The sequence below is a fragment of the Anopheles maculipalpis genome, chromosome 2RL, assembly GCF_943734695.1.
Source record: "Anopheles maculipalpis chromosome 2RL, idAnoMacuDA_375_x, whole genome shotgun sequence".
Classification (NCBI taxonomy): domain Eukaryota; kingdom Metazoa; phylum Arthropoda; class Insecta; order Diptera; family Culicidae; genus Anopheles; species Anopheles maculipalpis.
Genome location: NC_064871.1, coordinates 79,297,122 through 79,315,489, shown reverse-complemented (window position 1 = coordinate 79,315,489; position 18,368 = coordinate 79,297,122). Strand labels below are relative to the sequence as shown.

The window sequence follows — 18,368 nt, the reverse complement described above, 5'->3', positions numbered from 1 at the left end:
GGGTAGGGATACGGGGAGGATCATTAAAACGCGCCTTTGCTGCAGTTAGATGTGATGGATGAGGATTTTTTCCGCGTGATTGCAAATTAAGTTTTAAGCTGTTTTAGAGCTTTTCTGGAAAGAAGTTTCATTTTAGGTTGTGTTTCTTGAGAAGCCGAATAATTAGTTATAACAGATTAATTTAAACACTAAAGTAAGTAGTGCGTTTAAATATTTTAATACCCCTCGATAATACGGAGTATTTTCAACAGTTAGTACTTAACTACGCCGCATAAACGCCCCATCTTTCTCTTTCCACTGAGCTCTTAGTAGCTGACGAAGAGAAAGAGTGTGAGTGTTCACACTGTATTGATTAGTGTGCGCAAACTTCCCGTTTTTGCCGTCCGTCAATATTGACTCATCTCTCAACAGTGCCATAGAAAAAATGTCCCATTATCCGGACTCTTTACCTTCTCACTGATGCACAATGGACCAAAGAAGAGTCGTCTGGTTGATTTCTAATTTGAGTTAATTAAGTTGATTCATTGTGGAAAAATAAGTTTCTTGGTAAACATACGGATTTGAACAATATGGCGTCCCTTTATTGCCGAGGATGTCAGATTGATATTTTGAAAATTCTTTCCCTGCATACTACCAAGAACCACGTATATTGATGTCAGCTGAATGTCACTCTCTTCCCAAAGCATTACATCGACTAATATTTTCTCCTCACTCAAACAAATGTTTGAACTTCATCGCGACTAGAGGGTACTCCCATTGGCCAAACCACTACCACTGCGTGATGGTGGCAAGTCATCAGAAGATTAGAAGGCTCTTCTCAGCCAGACGCTTCATTATGTGTTGGACAGTGCAGGCAGAAAGAGCCACTTCCCGGAGTAAAGTAGGCCCTCTTCAAAAACGATTCTTCACCATCTGGACTGCTGTACCGTACTCTCAGCGAGAAAACTCCGGACTTCTTACTACAAAGCGCGTTTTTCGCGTGCCCGAGACGGTTCGCTTTCACTTTTAATTAAGTTAATGGTACTAATGAAATTAAATTTAATTAATCGTCCATTTCGCTCGATGCAGTTTTGCACCCTCCGAGCTGGTGATGATGGTGATGAGCAGTTGACAATCAGATTTCTCCCTCACCGAGCCAGGACTTGCCACTGTTTAGGTCTGATTTGTGAGCTCTCGGGACATAAATTATGTCTTTCTTTCGTGCAGCAAAGGCCCAAACCAAGCTACACGATCAAACGATTGCAAACGAGCATTACCGAGCCACATTGCAATAAAATCAATCAAACGTCGTACATTCGTAACCGTGTCTGCTGATTTTCAACCAAGAATATGGGAACATTTGTCACTGGTGCCGCGGTAAAACCTTTGAATGTCTTCAATCGGGCGAAAGTATCTCGCTGGAAGGCGCGTAGAATTGATTGCATCGAGCGATCGATCTATTTCGTAAACTCCAGCTCCGCTTGACTGCCTGGTGGTGAAGGTTTCCCGTTTTTTCCCTCAAATTTTCACCACTAAATTATACGTTTCGTCCGGGCGATTTCCCCACTCGCTGGAAATGGGTTTTTCGGGAATGGAAACGTGCAAGATGAATGGAACGCCAACATCCTTTTTTTTTTCGACGGGTAAGGATCGATCGGGTGACTTTAATTAACTGCTGCCACCGATATTCCTCACCATTCGCTGATGCTCGGCACCAATGTGTCATTTCACGTTAATGACACTTTGACTCATCCTTAGCGTCGGTAGGCGACGCGAGCGAAATGAGATCCATCTTGAGTGGGAAGTGTCACTTCCGGGAAAGTGGGAAAAATGCCCATCAGTGAACCAGGATAAGGAGGAGTGACTTCCAGGAAGCAGCGCCTATTAAAGGGAGTGGGTCGTTTTCGGGACACAAATTCGCTATAAATTTATTTACGGACTGATGAGATGAGCTGTAAGTATGTGCCTTTTCGGAAGGTTAAGACGAGTTTTGAGCTAAAAATATTTTTGTGTTGGAAAAGGTAAAATTTTAGGGTTTTCTTGGACTTTCAGGAAAAAAAACTTGAAAGTGATTTGGTGTCATTAATATGAGCCTCCTTCCATGAGTGAGCAATCTACGAAATTACCTTTAAATCTTTCTAAGAATTTAAGAAAACTTAATTTGGTTCACAATTTTCTTCGTAACAAATTTTCTAAAGGGCGCTAAACGAACGGCGTATGGGCAGTCACACACACACACACATGTATAAAGAAAACTCATCGTTTGCAATAAAACTAGATGGATTATAGATGGCAAATCTGAATCTCCCACTCCAGAACTAATTCGTCCTAGTCCAGGGTAGTATTAGATTTTCCAACGTACCAGAAGGAAAAATTCATGGAAAGGACACGAAAGCCGGTTCGTATTCGTGTGTGTGTGTGTACCTCCAATGTAAAAATATATAAACACACACACACACACAACAACAACACGAAAACACCACCGGATGGTCAGGAAATGGACATAAATATCTACTGCCTAAGTCAGTCAGCCAGTCGGTCCAACCAAACCCTCCGGGCGGTTGAAGAGCGCCAGAACGGATTCCGGGCTAAAACTTCCTCCCGCTTGTTTTTGTATGTGTTGGTGTATGTGTGCTGCAAGCCAAAACAGAGAACGAGAGGGTGATACGGTTATTGCGTATCAGAATTGAACGGAAGCAAAAGTTTTCGGATAGGGGTGGCAGAACGGCTGCACGGAAATGATGTAACCTTGCAAGGAGCGAGCAAAACGAATGAAGGGTGCACAATTTTGAGGCGCATTTTCTACACAGCAAGCAAGGATGCGGATAGGAATTGAATTTGGGCTTAATTTTAGAGCACATTCTTAATAAGTAAAAACAGAATTTTTTAAGAATTTATTAGGAAAATTGTATTTCAATTGAAATCCAAGCTATTGACAGCGTTGCTTTACTGCCATTTAACTGATTTATTTGTAACTTTTTGCCAAAAATATTTATAAATAGTCATCTATGATAAGTTATATTGGATTAAAAGTCCAAAAACTATTTAATTTACCCTAATTTCTTTTAAAAAAATTTGATTTAAAATAATCGTCCGAGGAAAATCCTTGTAAGACTCGTCAATATAAACCTATCTCAGTGGAAGTAAAATCCTACAATGTATTTATTTCAGTTAAATAGTAAGTATTCGGGTATCAGCTGTAAATATCAAATAAATCAGCTACTTTCGATTCCAAGAATTTCCAACCTGTCATATTTTCTATCATTCCGAAAAAATCAAAAGAAAACTGCAAAAGACACTGCAACCAGAAGGAAATCTGTTCGAGTAATGCGTTCAAAACTATGCAAACCTGACCATGTACAAATGATCATAGTGTAGTAACTTATATTTTGGTCAAACTTTCATAAAAATTAAAACCATTAAAACATTTGATTTTGACTTCTAACCGTTCTGCCTGTACGAGCTGAAGCTTTTCACCAATCGAAATTGAAGTCACAACCCCTTTTCCTTTCCTTAAGCTCTGATAGGAACTTCCTCTTCTACTTGGCTTAACGACTTTTTAAAGGCTGCGCCGGCCATCGATAGGCTTTCTAGACTTGTCGGACATTATTCCAATTGTAGTCATAAATTAACGATATTGCATTGGTGGTTTATCCATCTGACCGTATAAATTAGCTTCTCAGGGAAGAAAAAAGTAGTATTTACTTGAAGTATTGTAGTATCAACTCCCAAGATCAAAAATTTAACTATTTACTTTTGTAATTGATTATGACGGTTCAGTGAACAAAATTTTATCTATTTTTATTTTTAAATGTGCTACAGAGCAGCTCAGTATTACTTCATTACTACCACGCACTTACTACTGCTTACTACAAATATAACATGGCCAGCCCATCGGTGCCTGTGTGAGCCTAGTTCACTGCACGACAGTGAGGTCGTCACACAGTTCGTACAGCTTGTCGTTGTAGCGGCTCCTCCATTGTCCTTCTATACATACGGGGCCAACAATCCTTCTGAACATCTTCCTCTCGAACGCGGTCAAAAGGGCTTCGTCTGTTTTAGATAGGGTCCATGTCTCAGAGGTGCAGTAATGTGAGGGGCTATAAAGGTACGATACAGTCCCAGCTTCGACCGTCGCGACAGGTTTTTTGAGTTGAGATGTTTCCTCAGGCTGCAGCTCAGTAATAGATTTTAAAAATCACAACTTATATATTCCTATGCTTAGGCAAAACAAATAATTATTTGTCTTGGAGCGATAACAAATAAAGGCAATTAAAAAGGGGGTTAGGTTGGGTAAAACAGCATGACCCATCAACGATCTGGGTCTTTGCAAAAATTTCAACTGAATACTGTTTCTATAACACTTCAACTAAAGGCCGCTTAAGAGGTAGAAAAAACCATTTCTACACAAAATGTAGGACGAAGATTGCCACATTCAAACAACAAATATTTGTAAATTGATACGCTTCATCCTTTTTGGCAAACTTTCTACAGCATAAAAGGCAATTTAATGCTCCGCTAATATGTTTCAATTGTTACGAACCACATAGAACCGAGCTTCAAAACCGTAACTCGAACCCCATGCCATCGTTCCATGCATCATAAAGAGGGCATTTTATCTGCCAACTGTTACAAACCTATTAAGCAAGTTCACTCACTAACCGGCCCTATCAGCAGTCAACCATTACTACGAAGGAATGGTCCGAATGAGATTTGAAACCCGGTTCTGCCATGCAAAGACCAGCGCCACAGTTGTCTCTACCACTCAGGAACTCTTCTTAAGTATATTTGAAAAGACAGCTTAAACTAAACATAGTTTAAAAAAAATGTCAAGTTCAAATGGAGGAATTGTACCAAGATATTTAAACAATTTATTGCTTTCAAAAATGTACGCTTCAAATATAATGTTTCAAAGGCATGTAAAACGTGTATGTGAGATTTTGCACCACTTGCAAGGAACTTCAAAACCTAAACTGCCTTGGTAGGAAGTTGTTGTAACTATCCTAACTATTGAAATTCCTCGAGGTGTAGCATTTTCCCCTTTGTTGTTGTGCATCGGTTCGAATCATAGCTAAAGACAGCTTACACAACGTACCAAGAATTTTAGCAAAAGTTTCATACAACCGTCCTATTACTTCCTGGAAGAATCTGTTACAAAACTTTCCATCTAGCAGGCTGGCAGCGTGGACAATCATTTTCCAACGAAACACTTTTGCAGCAGAACTATGAAACCGGGTTTGTCCAACTGCAGCGAATGTTGTGAGAAATCCAACCGATAACACGACGCAATCGATTCATTCGCAGCTCTGTGAAGCGTGTTTTTTGCTGCACGCCGGAGGGAAATGATCCTGAAATACGAAAGCACTTACGCACACCACTTCCAAATGTGTCGTACACGCACCACCTGCACACCAACACCGGGAAAGAAGTGTACGTGCGTGTATTAGCGAAGCAACAGGATCGCGTAGGGGAACTGTAGTAAAATCCCTTCTTCCTGGCACATTTTCCTCCACAGGGATGGGATGATAGGAAACATCTCCACCATCGATGTGCAAAGGGGACACACAAAACACACAAAGGACGCTACCGAAATCGCTCAAAAACACTCACACACTAAACCACCAGGATTCCACCGTTCGTGTGCAGTGCAGGGTGAAGTGTTCCGAGCGTAATCAAATCGTATCAAAAATTTCATAATAATAAAAGTAAAGCGCAATACACCGTAATAATGGAGTGGAGCAGCAGCAGCACTAGGGTTTTTATCCTACTTGTCAACTGCTGCGTCCCTGTGAGTGTGCTTGTGCGTACGCTTTTCCTTCACTGGTGCCAGGCCTTCTCGTGTTGTCGTAACTACGTCATCCCTACGCTAACAAACGACGCAATAGCATGGCCATTCCCGTCCATCGGATTCGATCTGACGACCCGAGCACCTCTCCTCAAAAAGGAAAAAAAAAAACTAAGCTGGATAGCTTTAAACTTTCTTGCCCGTTTTTGGTAGGGCTGTTTGGCCACTTGGTTCGATACACGTTGCAAGCAAACGACGCACGATTCACTTTTCACCGGATCAATCGGATGGAAAAATTACGATAAGACACTTTTGTCTTCGCTGCCGCACGTACACACGCGCTGGCGGGAAGATAATCACGGACGAAGGATGTCAGATGTGGGTAGTAAAATAGGGAAAAGTTTTCCCATTACCTGGTACGATTCTTTCCTTCCGGTACGATGCATGAGAATGGATCGATTCGGATCGGTTCGGATGCGTTTAACGATGGAATTGCGAACAGAAGAAGGAAGGATAATAGGGCAAAGCCAGTTGTTGAATGTGGATAAGTAAAAGGGAAAGATTTTGTTTCGATTTTCTAGTAGAGAACAGGTCTGTTTTAAGATTTTTTGCATGCGGGCAAGTGAATTTAAATTGTGAAGAAAAAATAATAAATCGTTCTATAAAAAGGGTTTTACACAGGAGGCCTTCCATAGTACAGCGCACACTAGAGCCTCAATCTCTCAGTAATGACTTTTGTCAATATAAAGCACTCTTCAGAGAACGGTAGTCAAGCTAGTTCGCTAACAGACAATTGAGCTGTTTCTTTTACTCTGAAGCATTATCTTATCTTAGCTCTCAGGATGCTTCTGCGAAATTTATTTCAGTGTAGATCAACCATTTTTGACTGGAGGCTCTCCTATCGTCTAGGCTTAAGGCTTAACATAAGGCCTCAGTTAGGGCTCAATAAGGCCTCAAGAAACCTTGTCGTTCGGAGATCAAATCGAGCAGATGCAGAATTATCCAGGATCCTGGTGGACCAAGCTAGGATTCTTGATAAGGAAACTTGAGACTTTTATACTTCGTTTTAGAAATACGGAGATACTCCAAAAACTAAGCACTAAAGAAAGATTTTAGACTATGTCGGTCCTTACAATCCGACTTAACCGACGTAAAAGATAAGACCTAACAGTGCCAATCTTCCTTCGAACAAAACTCCAAAGTCACGGACTGCCTTAGTTCGAGGAACTGAATTAACATCTCATTTATTTATGTTTTTATTTTTGTTCTGTTTTTCATCGGATTTCAGGTAGCGCCAACTTAGAATGAAAGCCTTAAAATGGCACTAACACTTCCTTCGCCTATCTTATCGCTTCATGTTGTGCATGGATAGCATGTTATGACTGTTTTGATATCTTTGTAAATCATTGTCTTTTCTTATCTTTATTGTCGTTCCAAAGCGCTAAGTGATTGGTAGTTCACTACTAGATCTATATGCTTCTAAGCAAACACAACTTAACTGAATAAATCTAATCATTTAGATTATTTTTTCTGACAGAACAACGATGCACTTTCAGCCCTTCCTTTATTCACATTGTTGTTTACTTCCTATAGTCCATTAAAGCTAAAAGCAAACCAAATAAAGTTGCAAATTTGGACAGCGATAAGAGACACCCGGTGCCAGTGGAGCACACGACAAACAAGCGCAACAGGCGATGAGTTGGCACAAACATAAAAATTGCACACCCATAAATCTACCGAGCAGCAGGAAGCGGGATGCAGATTAATATACAAAAAACATCACAAAAACGTCACACAATCATCATTCATAAACGGCATTATGAGGCTGATGGGTCCAAAACAGAACAGCAAGCCCTAGCATACGCACACGTGAGCCACGAGATTAAGATGGTAATGTTTCCACAATGGTTTCAGTCTCTTAACGTCCATTTTTTTTTTTTTTTTTGGGGCGAGAATTTCGGAACTGATTCTAGCAAACAGCGTGCCGTTTGCTGATGGGTTGGAAAGCATGAGGCTGCTCTTATCGCGCCGCCATTACTAACATGTTTGACTTGTTAGAGAGGGAAACAAGATTCTAAAAATAAACAAACATACCAAAAAAAAACATGAGCCTCCGAAAACGTTGAGACTTTACTGGCTTGTTTGTTTGGTTGATGTTTTCTTATCACTGCGGAGGTACCTCCGTACGTACCAAGGACGCTACGATTCGGCGAAAAGCGACCATATCAGTAAGGTTCACCACGTTGTCGTTCAGGGTCAATGAAGGAAACTGGTTCGCCGATGGTTCGTGAAGAAGGTGTCTTATCAAAAAAGGCTTCTTCTTTCGACCAAGACCAAGACCAAACCAACAGGTCTTCTGCTTGAGGTTTAATCGACTGTCGAAGTCTTGGAGTTCTGCTTTTGTGGATGATTAACAGAAATTGCGTCTCATTTAAATCAACTCGGTTTGAAGGTACTCTGATTCCGAAGGGTTTTTTTTCCAGAAATTGAAAGCTACACCTTCACGCTTGGCCATCCCTGTCCTATCGGAATAAGATTCCGGTGAAGAGATACAAATCTGGCAGCTAATTTACGCTGACCCAACCAATGTGATGCTGCCAACTTTTTATCCCTAGTTACCTCAGCTCTCTCCTTCTCTTGAAAATTTGATCGTGCCTTCAGGGACCCTTGGCAGCATCAAAAATACTAACAACCAAGAAAAACCGCAGGACCGTACCTTTCCAGCCTCGTTCGCACAAAACCCAAGTCCAGCACCAGCACCAGGTATTAAAGCGAATAATAAAAAGTCGTAAACGTGATCGAGGCATAACATAAATTAGAGGCGAGAAGGAACAAAAAAGCGAAACACACTCTAACACACTCGCACCCCAGCACGATCTCCCTTCCTGCAACGCAACGTTAAAAAAAGGGCTTTTACTGCCGAGCTTCTTTTCTTTTGTAGCGTCGATGGGAGAGGATTTGGACGCAGAGGGCGAAGAGGCAGCACGATCCGCCACTAGCGACGCAAATGGATACGATCAACCCGTCCAGCATCCCGCATGGCCGCAAGAAAACACAAAACGACAATAACATACATCAGGTACGATCGCCCTCACCCCGCTTCACAAGCTCCACCGGGGCACGAAAACTGATCGTACATGTGGGGGGGGGGAGTTGGATCGTACCAAAAAGTAAAAAAAAAAAACAACCCACCCGATACACACCGAAACGATAAACAGAAGCTAACATATGAAAACAGCGTGCACACACCACAGCAAACGACAAAATGAAAAGGGCAAAAACGGGGATAAAGGTAAAAAGCGAGACATGCGAGCAACATTAGAGCGAAACCCTTGCGGGCAATCGACAGCAAGAAACGCAGATTCATGCTACGAAAACCGGTTCCTTGGACAAGGAGATGGGAGGTACTGGTAGAAATCAAACTGAACCAAAAGGGAGTGAGGAGAAGAGAGAAACGGTGAAGGGCCAGGCAGAAGAAGAAGAGGAAGAAAAAACAGGGGCACGAAAACTAATTTCAAAACATAAATCAGCTGATTTAATTGTGCCCCCGGAACTTGGGTACGATCGACTTCGTTCCAAAAAGCTGGTCCGTTTGTCTTGCTCTCTCTCTATCTCTCTCGGTTGTAGTGGCTCCCTTTTTTGTGGATGGTAGGAAAGGGATGGAAGGAGAAGAAGTCGTAGGGGGAGAGGTACTCCCCATTCGAAATGGCTGATCGCACGTGATCGGACGTGAGGATCGTGATCGTGTTGTTACACGCGGGTCCATTTTTACAAGCCCTCCAGGCAACCGGTGGATGGTTAGGTGCTCTATTTGCAACTACTGCTACAATTCGCACATTAGCTACCGGTTTCTAGTTTTCTCTGCCACTAACGAACCATCGCCATCCTAAGCGTTGGTTGGGGAACTCTGAACGTAGCCATCTTTTTACATAACGCTCAATCACGCAGGGTTCATGAGTGTGCGGCAATTGGAACAGTAGCTGACTTTTATGAGTGTATCACAAGACTCAACAAGGAAGTCAGAAATAAAGGTTTATATTCAATTTTTGCATTAAACTAATGGACATGTTTGAATGCCTTTCGACTCAACAATCAATTGCTGCTAATTCGGATATTTTACATTCGCAAGAAGTACTTCGCGCGGTGCGACGACTTTCGTACTGTTCCTGTGTGATGAGGACTACGTGGTATCAACAAGTCTTGTAAACCAATTGGACATACTGCGAAGAGTCTAACTTCATTAGTAACAATTACTTATTTATAGCAGGACTTGGTTTCGCTAAAACAGAGTCTTTATGTCAGAGAGGTGTCCTGAAGCTGTTACGATTGCATGGAATGCAGTATTGATGACGGACTCCACTTTTTAGTATACAATATCATCTCGGCCTGCTCACGAGTAGGCAGGTCGTAATAACATGGCCAGGTTTCCAGAATTTGTTTCCAGCAAACTCGGTTCAGAGCTGTATTCCACCTTTCATGACTGATTCAGGCATGCATCTGTCATGAGTCCGGCATGCTCATCACATGCCTCAACCATCGTATCCTTCTTACTTAGACTACCAGGATATCGGCACCACCAAACATCTCAGCTAGCTCGTAGTTGATTTTTCCTCTTCATATGACCTCTACCAAAGATATCCCTTAGCAATCGCCGTTCGAAAAATTCCTATCAGCAAAGTCCAGAACTCGTAGACCATGGACGATTATCACTTCAAAATCCTCGCCGTGAATGTCATGCTACTCTGCTTCTGAGTTGGGCTTTATCCAATCGCCCTCGAGTTTTAGTCGGGACACTTTCCAGATGGAAACGATTCCGACACCATGTTCAACTCCTTGCTCTGAAGACTGTCAATAGTGGCCTTTAACAACCACATCAGCCTCCCATGGAATCCATACTGCTGCATGGTTATGTTTGGTTTGAAATGGCGTCTGGAAGTCGATGAACGGGTGGTGCGTTGGAATCAGGTGTTCTCATACATAGAAGAAGATAAACATGAGCTCTGGAGATGTTCCTGAGTTGACTTTACATTCTTCAACTTATAACATACAAGTTGTTCAAATAAATTAGAGACCTTCTTATTATTTCATGAGGACAGAATTGTAGGCAAAAGGCAGCATCCCTTGTAAACTGTTCGTTTGATTGAAAGGAGATTATGGCTTTTAATTTTCATTCTGAATTCTACCACATAAGCGAACTGATCGATGGTAAAAATTAATGAAAGGAAGTTCAGATTATTTATATAATTATATTTATAATCTCGTAAGACCTGTAAGAGATAATAAGAGCAGAAGCATATTATAAATCAAACAGTGCGTCAAAGCACTTTGTACACAAGTACAAACTTTCATGTGTATCTTCCTGCAATTAAAAGGGTTCATTGCTTCCTTTCAAGTTTTGTATAAACTTCTAATGAAAGTTGGTTCACGCACGCATAAAAAAGGGCGCCTGCCAATGCTCAACCGCCACGCTGCACGATAAAGACAAGATCCCCAAAAATCCCTTGCATGACGATGACTCGGAGCTGGTAGTGTGAAGTAGTAGCGTGAGTTAGTTATTAGTTTGCTTTGCAAACATCAAGCCAAGACACACACACACACGTACGCTTTTCCCGTGCTGAAAGAAAAACTATTTGAGTTTGTTGATAGTTTCCTCCTTGCTGCTTCTTGTACTTTGAAGGATGATGGCTTCATAGACAGTCTTCCAGCACACGAATCCCTTTTCAGGACGTGCATGCCGAAAATAAGGATTCCCGACAAAATCATTCCGCCGTTTCTTACGTCCATTCCGGAGCTTGTGTGCCAGGAAAGGAAACGAATTGATGATCCTTACGAAAACACAACGTCCGTTTGGATTGTGTCGTTTTTTTTCTATTCTGCCCAAAAACTAGTGAAACGCTTTTCTGGAATTGGATTTGATAGAAAAAGTCATTAATTATATCGCATTTCTAGTGCTAGTGGAAGGATTGAACGGTTTGCCCTCCTACCGCGTTGGTACCAGATTGTCTTTCCGGAGGGTTACGACGGGAGTTTTTTTTTTCTTGCCCAGTCTTCAACGTCTTGCAAGCTGCATTGAAACGGGAACCCCGATCGGATCGCCCCGAATTGATGGAGTGCTAGTCTAATGATTTTTCCAGCAAAACCACAGAATCCTGAGCACCGGTGAACCAGTGTCCTGACACGATGAAAAATGATACAGAACGCTAAGGGAGTACGGGTAAAAGAGCAATCATTTGCCTCAGGATGTGACACGCCGAATGAAGGACTTGCCTTGCCTAGCCGGGTTCTGCTCACTCACTTTCGCTCATTACGAACAGCGCAAGGTTTTTAATTGTTTGCGCTTGTGAGAAATTGACAGATGTGTAGCGGCGGCACAACGGCCTGTTTGACAGCTGATCGTTGCTAAAATAAATGTTTTGATGACCCGTCCGCACGGGAGGCCAGCCGTGCGGACGGGGCAGTCCCTTTCACAAAACGGGGATAAAGGAAAATTGCTAAGCTTGCTATGGTTTGGCAACAAACATGTGCGCACTAAATGAACTGTTTTTGGTGTTCGAAGTGGTTTGAAATCTTATGATTGCCCTTCTTACAGAAGAGCGATCTGCTGCAAATGGGAAAAAGTGCTGAAGATTAATGAAGGAAAGTTCAATTTCCGATACGAAGCCAAATAACATGGCATCTTGAAAGCATCCCGGTGGAGGATTTGACCAGCATTTGACTAACAAGTGGACGCTCGGGAACACAAAAGGAGCAAACAAAACGTTAGGAAAATGTTTTGTAATGCTTCACATGGGTATCAAGATGCTTTTTTTGCATTCATTGACGTTTAAATGTCGATTTTATTTTACAGTTTTATTTTCCTCAACATTTTCTTCTGTCCTACCCTAGTGATCTAGTGGACTGTCTCGAAGTATTCCTTCGCCGGAACAAACAGAGTTTTACAAATATCTTCTCAAAACTAGGACTTGAACTGGGCACTTGAACAATGGCTCTGGCTGCCAACTAGCGGCTCTGTACGTCTCCGGAGAGCTCCGATGATTCCGGACGGTTCCGAGCTCGGAGTATTACTCCTACCTTCCAGAGCTGCTTCCAAAATTGGTGGAGTATTTCGGAATCAATTCCGTTTTTTGTAGAATTCACCCATCACTAAAAAGCAGTGAAGGTCTATCGCGCAGGCGATAGACGTAGAGCGAAACCATCCAAAACATTGGACAGGAGGCAGGCGATAAAGTATGACTGGATGTGAGAAATGCGCTTACTCGAGACTGAAGAGACTCGAGACTGACTAATTGGCACCGAATATGATAAGAGGAATATTATCCGCTAAACATTAAAAATTCAAATGCAATTCTGTAAGTCCAAAGGATGCAAATCCCATATGCCTGACTGACTATTAACTTATTCTTGTTGGCTAAACGACCATCTGGGTCACGTCGGACTCGTAATGGCTTACTAAAAACTTGCCGATAGAGTCACAATAGCTCGCACTACGAGACCTCCGCATGGAATTTGAACCTCGATCCTGCCGTGTGAAGGCACCGCTGTCGGTTCAGTACCGGACCGCGGTAAATTGGATATTTATATGTTAAATTGACCTTGCCATTTCCATTTCCTAATTTGTTGACCTGCCGCTGATGCGCTTGATGACGCTTTTGTATTTTTATATTTGTGGAGAACCAAAAAACTTTAGAAAAGTTATTACTAAACGACGAAATGAGTTCTTTTAGAAACCAGACCAAGCTGACCAGGCCTTCAAGAATGACAATTACTAACATAGCATGTCAGGTAAAGGTGAATGTCCAAGGACCTGGTCATAGAAGATGATATTGGCGCTAGATTCCTAGATTCGCAGGTGAAAACTTCAAGGACCTTTTCTTCATGTCCATCCAGATCCCGGCACATGCTGATGACATAGAAATTATCGGTTTAAGGCTCATCTATGTATCTCTAGCTTAATAAAGTTCTTATTATTTAAGATATCATCACAAACGAGCAATAGGTCCAGTTCGTTGTAACGAAATAAAAAATATCATAAATACAAAAAGTTTTATTGAAGTAAGTTGGCATTTTACTAGCAGAAATTAAACCTTTTAGTTTCGCTTAGCATGTTCCAACATTGTTTTTTTTACTGTTTCCTTACAAATCTTTCCAAATTCCTTCCCAACACGCACAACTTAAAAAACTTGTATTTCCATTTGCCCGCAAAACTATCGCACAAGAAAGATAGCATCCGAATGGTAATGGAGTCAGCTGAGAAACACTTTCCGAATTTCCACCACAACCACACCGAAAGGTCAATGTGTGCCCGGGCATGCAGGCAAAGAAAAACTCCCATAAACGCAACCGGCGCTAAAGTTTTTTCAAGGGAAAGCAAAAGTTTTGTACTAATGAAACAAAAATAGAGAAAAACGAACAACAGCCCCCGTACGGCCATTTTCCACGGTCCCACTAGTTAGGGAGTTCCAAACAAGGCGAGGAAAAACAACGTACAGAAACCCTACCAGAATTGAATGGAAAAAGGGGGAAATAAATTTTAATGTCACGGTCATAATGTGAGAATTCGCTCATCTGTTTTTGGGGCGGTTAGAATTTTTCTCCTTCTCCGAAAGGAAGCGTTCCTGTCGGAACTCTCCTACGCTTGAAAAGAATGGAGGAGGAAAGGATCAGAATCGATCGCACTTGGCAGTCTTGGTCGGCAAACAACAAACAGCTCACTCCCACTCTCACGCTTCCCTAGAACTACCGAGCAGAGTGTCCTTTCCCCAAAGAAAGTTAATGTCACATTGGTCCCTCTCTCCTTCGGTCCCATTCACGGTGACGTCTAAACCGAGCATGTCAGTTTGCTTCGCGCAGCTCCTTCGCGGACACTGTCACCAGGGTAACCGGAGCGAAACAGCCCTTCGCGTAGAAAACAGCTTTTCATAATTCAAAAATGAAAAATGAGATAATAAATTCAATTTGTACGCCAGTTTCTTTGCGAGCGGTGGTGCGCCTTCCCGATTGACACAGAAACGCACACCGACTTCATTATTCAAGAAGTTACGTACGGGATACGTCAGCGACGCACCGCGGAAATGGGAAGATGAAAAGCGAAATGGAAAACTCGAAATGCGCACACACACATATACACACGCAAGCGGACGTGATCCGCGCGGGGTGTCTAAAAACCAGTGTCTAACGATTTTTGCGTACGTCGACAGGTGCACTGAATCGCTCGGAATATGTCACGACGGTTGGCATTTTCCCGGTTACCCCCAACCACCCCCTTGCGGTGAAGTGATCTACCACGGTTCATGTTACACTCGAGCACTTTTCGGGCGCAGGCTACGGGCGACAGAATGACGATATAAATCAAACAAAGCGAAGAACCCGGGACGCCCGCATTTTAACGATCACTCGTATTAAGCGCCGAGTGTCACCAGTTTACTCCAAATAAATCCATCGAAACAACATTAATCTTTTCAACCTACCGCGGCAGGAAGAAAATTGGTAGAAGTTTTTCACCTTTTTCCCTACGGGCGCAAGTGTGTGTGTGTCAGCACACATTTAATTCTTCACATGCCAGGCGCACGTTATGGCACGTTAATGATCTGCCTTTTCTTTCCGCTTTGACGCTCAAAACTTGGAAATATTTTAATTGCCTTCATATTTTTGTGAAGGCTGTAGCGGCGGCTTTGCTTTCGCTTGGCAGGAAGTTGTCACTGGATGGGTGTGTAAATGGAGTAGAAATCCTTTAGTTTGCTTTATTCTCGGAAACATATTTTCTCCTGCAGCTTCAGCTGTTGCAGTAATGCGAGGGTGCCGTGATAGTTTGGTGGATTGTTTGGAACTGAACACGAGCTAATTACACCTGTCAGTAATAGACAGCGATCAATAAAGTTTATTAAGGCAAGTCGAACTAAAAAAGCCTGAGGATTGCTATCATATGAATATCGCATTTTGAATTTCACAATTGGCTAGGCAGAGGACCGTTTTCACACGAGAAATCCTTCTAGAAATTCACAAGTATATTCTTCTTTGCTTGAAAGCCTTCAAAGGTCACGCCGACCATCGAATAAGCTTACCAGACTTCCCTAAAACACGTAGTTGAAACGGGTCCGGATGGGATTTGAATCACGTCCTGCCGTTTGAAGACTGGCACCGCAGTCGCCTACACCACCGGGCCGTCCTATTCAGCTGCCCTAAATTCAGAAGTATACTGTGCTGAATAGCTGTATAAATGCAACAGAAACAGCACAACACAACACTGAACTTCGCGAACTTCGACAACAATTTCAAGGATTCTTTCCATTGTCTGATGTTTTTTGTAAGCTCCGGATATAGTATTGCACATCGATTTCGTTATCTCATTAGCCTGAATGTCGGTTAAGCGTGGCTTGTTGAGGGTGGATTTATAAGAAAAAACTACCAGATTTATTGCTAGGTCATTCCAGGACTTGAAAGTACTATTTTTATAAGAAGACATTTTTCCTGCATATCGAAAATCTATCCAATTCAAGCAAAGAAACCTTTTTCTTTCTAGCCTGGAAATATTTGTTGAAGATTCTCGCAGATCTCAATGAGTTTAAATTCAAATATATTCTTCGCTTGGTTCCTAGCATCAGCATTCCCAATGCACTAAAAATACTCCTCCCCTTTCATATTCTTCTTCACCGATTCCTCATCCATGGCAGCCCAAAAATAAACCCATTATTCACCACACAATCGTACCGAATCGATCTCAATCCTTCCACAGAAATAAATTGCCATTTTGCTGTTCCCTGCAAGCAAAACTTGTCCTAACGAGAAACGCCTCCATTTCCGTTTCCATCGCACAGGACAAACAGCTGATGCCGGCGCTGAGTTTCGTACATGGTAAATCCTTAGACAAACAACAACAAATACAAGGGAAAAGTGAAAGGGAAATTTCGCTCACCCAATAACCGGGGTAAACAGAATTGAATACCCGTGAGCCCGACGCTTCTGCTATCGTGAAGGGCACCGGGACATGTGAGTGTTATCAACATTTGACAATCGGTACACCGCGCTCCGGAAAGATGGTCCCTCTGTAGACAGACACTTTTCAATTTTCCTATAAAAAGAACCAAAGATGGATTGCGTATTGCCATGACACAAACCTACACACGTACACCCTTTTACACACAATCGCTCAATTTCGTCGGAAACCATTTCCACGGGGCCTCTTATCGCCATCCGTCGTACAGATCGTGTTATCTTTTTACATCCACGTTTTTTTTTTTCTTTTCCTGCTGTTGGCAAAGCAAAAATGGAAACCCACTCTACACTTACACTCACATGCAGCGGCATATAAAACCGATTTGCAAAACAACGCAAGGCTGAACGCTGATTGCCAGCGGACGTAAGAAAGCGGCCAACTTATTGTAAACGAATTAGATCATCGCTTATCTACTTACGCGATGGCTGCTGCTGGAGGTGAAGAATTTGGGAAACAAATATCTTCTCCTACGCCGACGAAGCACAAACAAAAAAGCAGGAAGGAAAAACAAGAGGGCACAATACGCCTAATGGATGACATCGCCGAGTTCGCGGAAGAAACACTAAGTCAAAACATTTTACCATCAAACGGGTAACGCACAGCCTCTTCGGCTAATGGGGATAGAGGGACAAACTTCCATGAAAAACCACGGGCACGGGCAGGCCTACAGTGCAGACAAGAAAATCATTTTAACACCTTCCCGTTTCAGAACAAACCCGTTTTGGAGGATCATTTTTCATTCCAGGATTTGTGGTTTGCAGGAAAATGTTCTTTTAAGTATTAGCCAGAGCGGAAGAGCGAGCAAGAGAGAGAGAGAGAGCATGGAAAACCGTCAAGAATTTTCCACTGGGAGTATTGGAATTAAAACAATCCATCATTTCCTCATCACGCCGCAGAAAATAGTACCGGGGACATATCGCGATGGAAGCCTGTCAAATATTTCAATCCGAAAAGATTGAAGTCGGCTTCTCAAGGGCACCACATCAGACTGTAAACGGAAATGTGGGAGTGGATATGGGGGCAAAGAATTGCCTTTTTCGGTCCATCTCTTATATTACTTTATGTCTTCTCTTGTCGCTCATTGAATATCCATCCTCAAGAAGATGGACAATCTTTCGACTAAAAACAAAACTCTCAAAACCCCCTTAAATACCACGATTTGCTTTCTTCTTTATGTTGATGAATAGAAAACCCCCTTACGTTCTGTGTTTTCCCTTCGCTGAACTCCCATGCTTTAGCAGACTTTTACAAAAATGTTAAAAAAAGGCCTTGAAAAGTAATACATTCGAGTTTTCCTCCACCGCTAGTGTTAAAGTAAGACCTTTCACCCTGATTAAATTCTTAACGAAGACAAAACCGAACAACAGATACAATCTTCAGGACAGCTTTTTTATATTTAAAAAATGAAAACTTGGAAATCGCCAACGAAAATCATTACACACAAGCAGAGGCTGGTTCTTGATAGCGGAGTTTTGATCCGCTTATTGTATCGTCGTCCTTTTATCTCTTGTGTTTAGCTTGAAAGATTGCAAAGTGCTCTACAAAAGATTGTATCCTTCTATGTCCCTCTTGTAAACTTTTGCAACATTTGCTGATTTTAATTTTGGATCC

General features: G+C 42.2%; 1 protein-coding gene across 1 annotated transcript in view; it reads left to right on the top strand.

Moving 5' to 3' along the window:
* The first annotated feature begins 6,527 nt into the window (after nt 1–6,527).
* Nucleotides 6,528–18,368, top strand: part of LOC126567888 (venom dipeptidyl peptidase 4) — a 532,783-nt gene continuing 520,942 nt past the window's right edge. The window contains exon 1 of the mRNA XM_050224231.1: nt 6,528–6,532. The gene's annotated coding sequence lies outside the window, so the exon portion shown is untranslated. The remainder of the gene's footprint in view (nt 6,533–18,368) is intronic.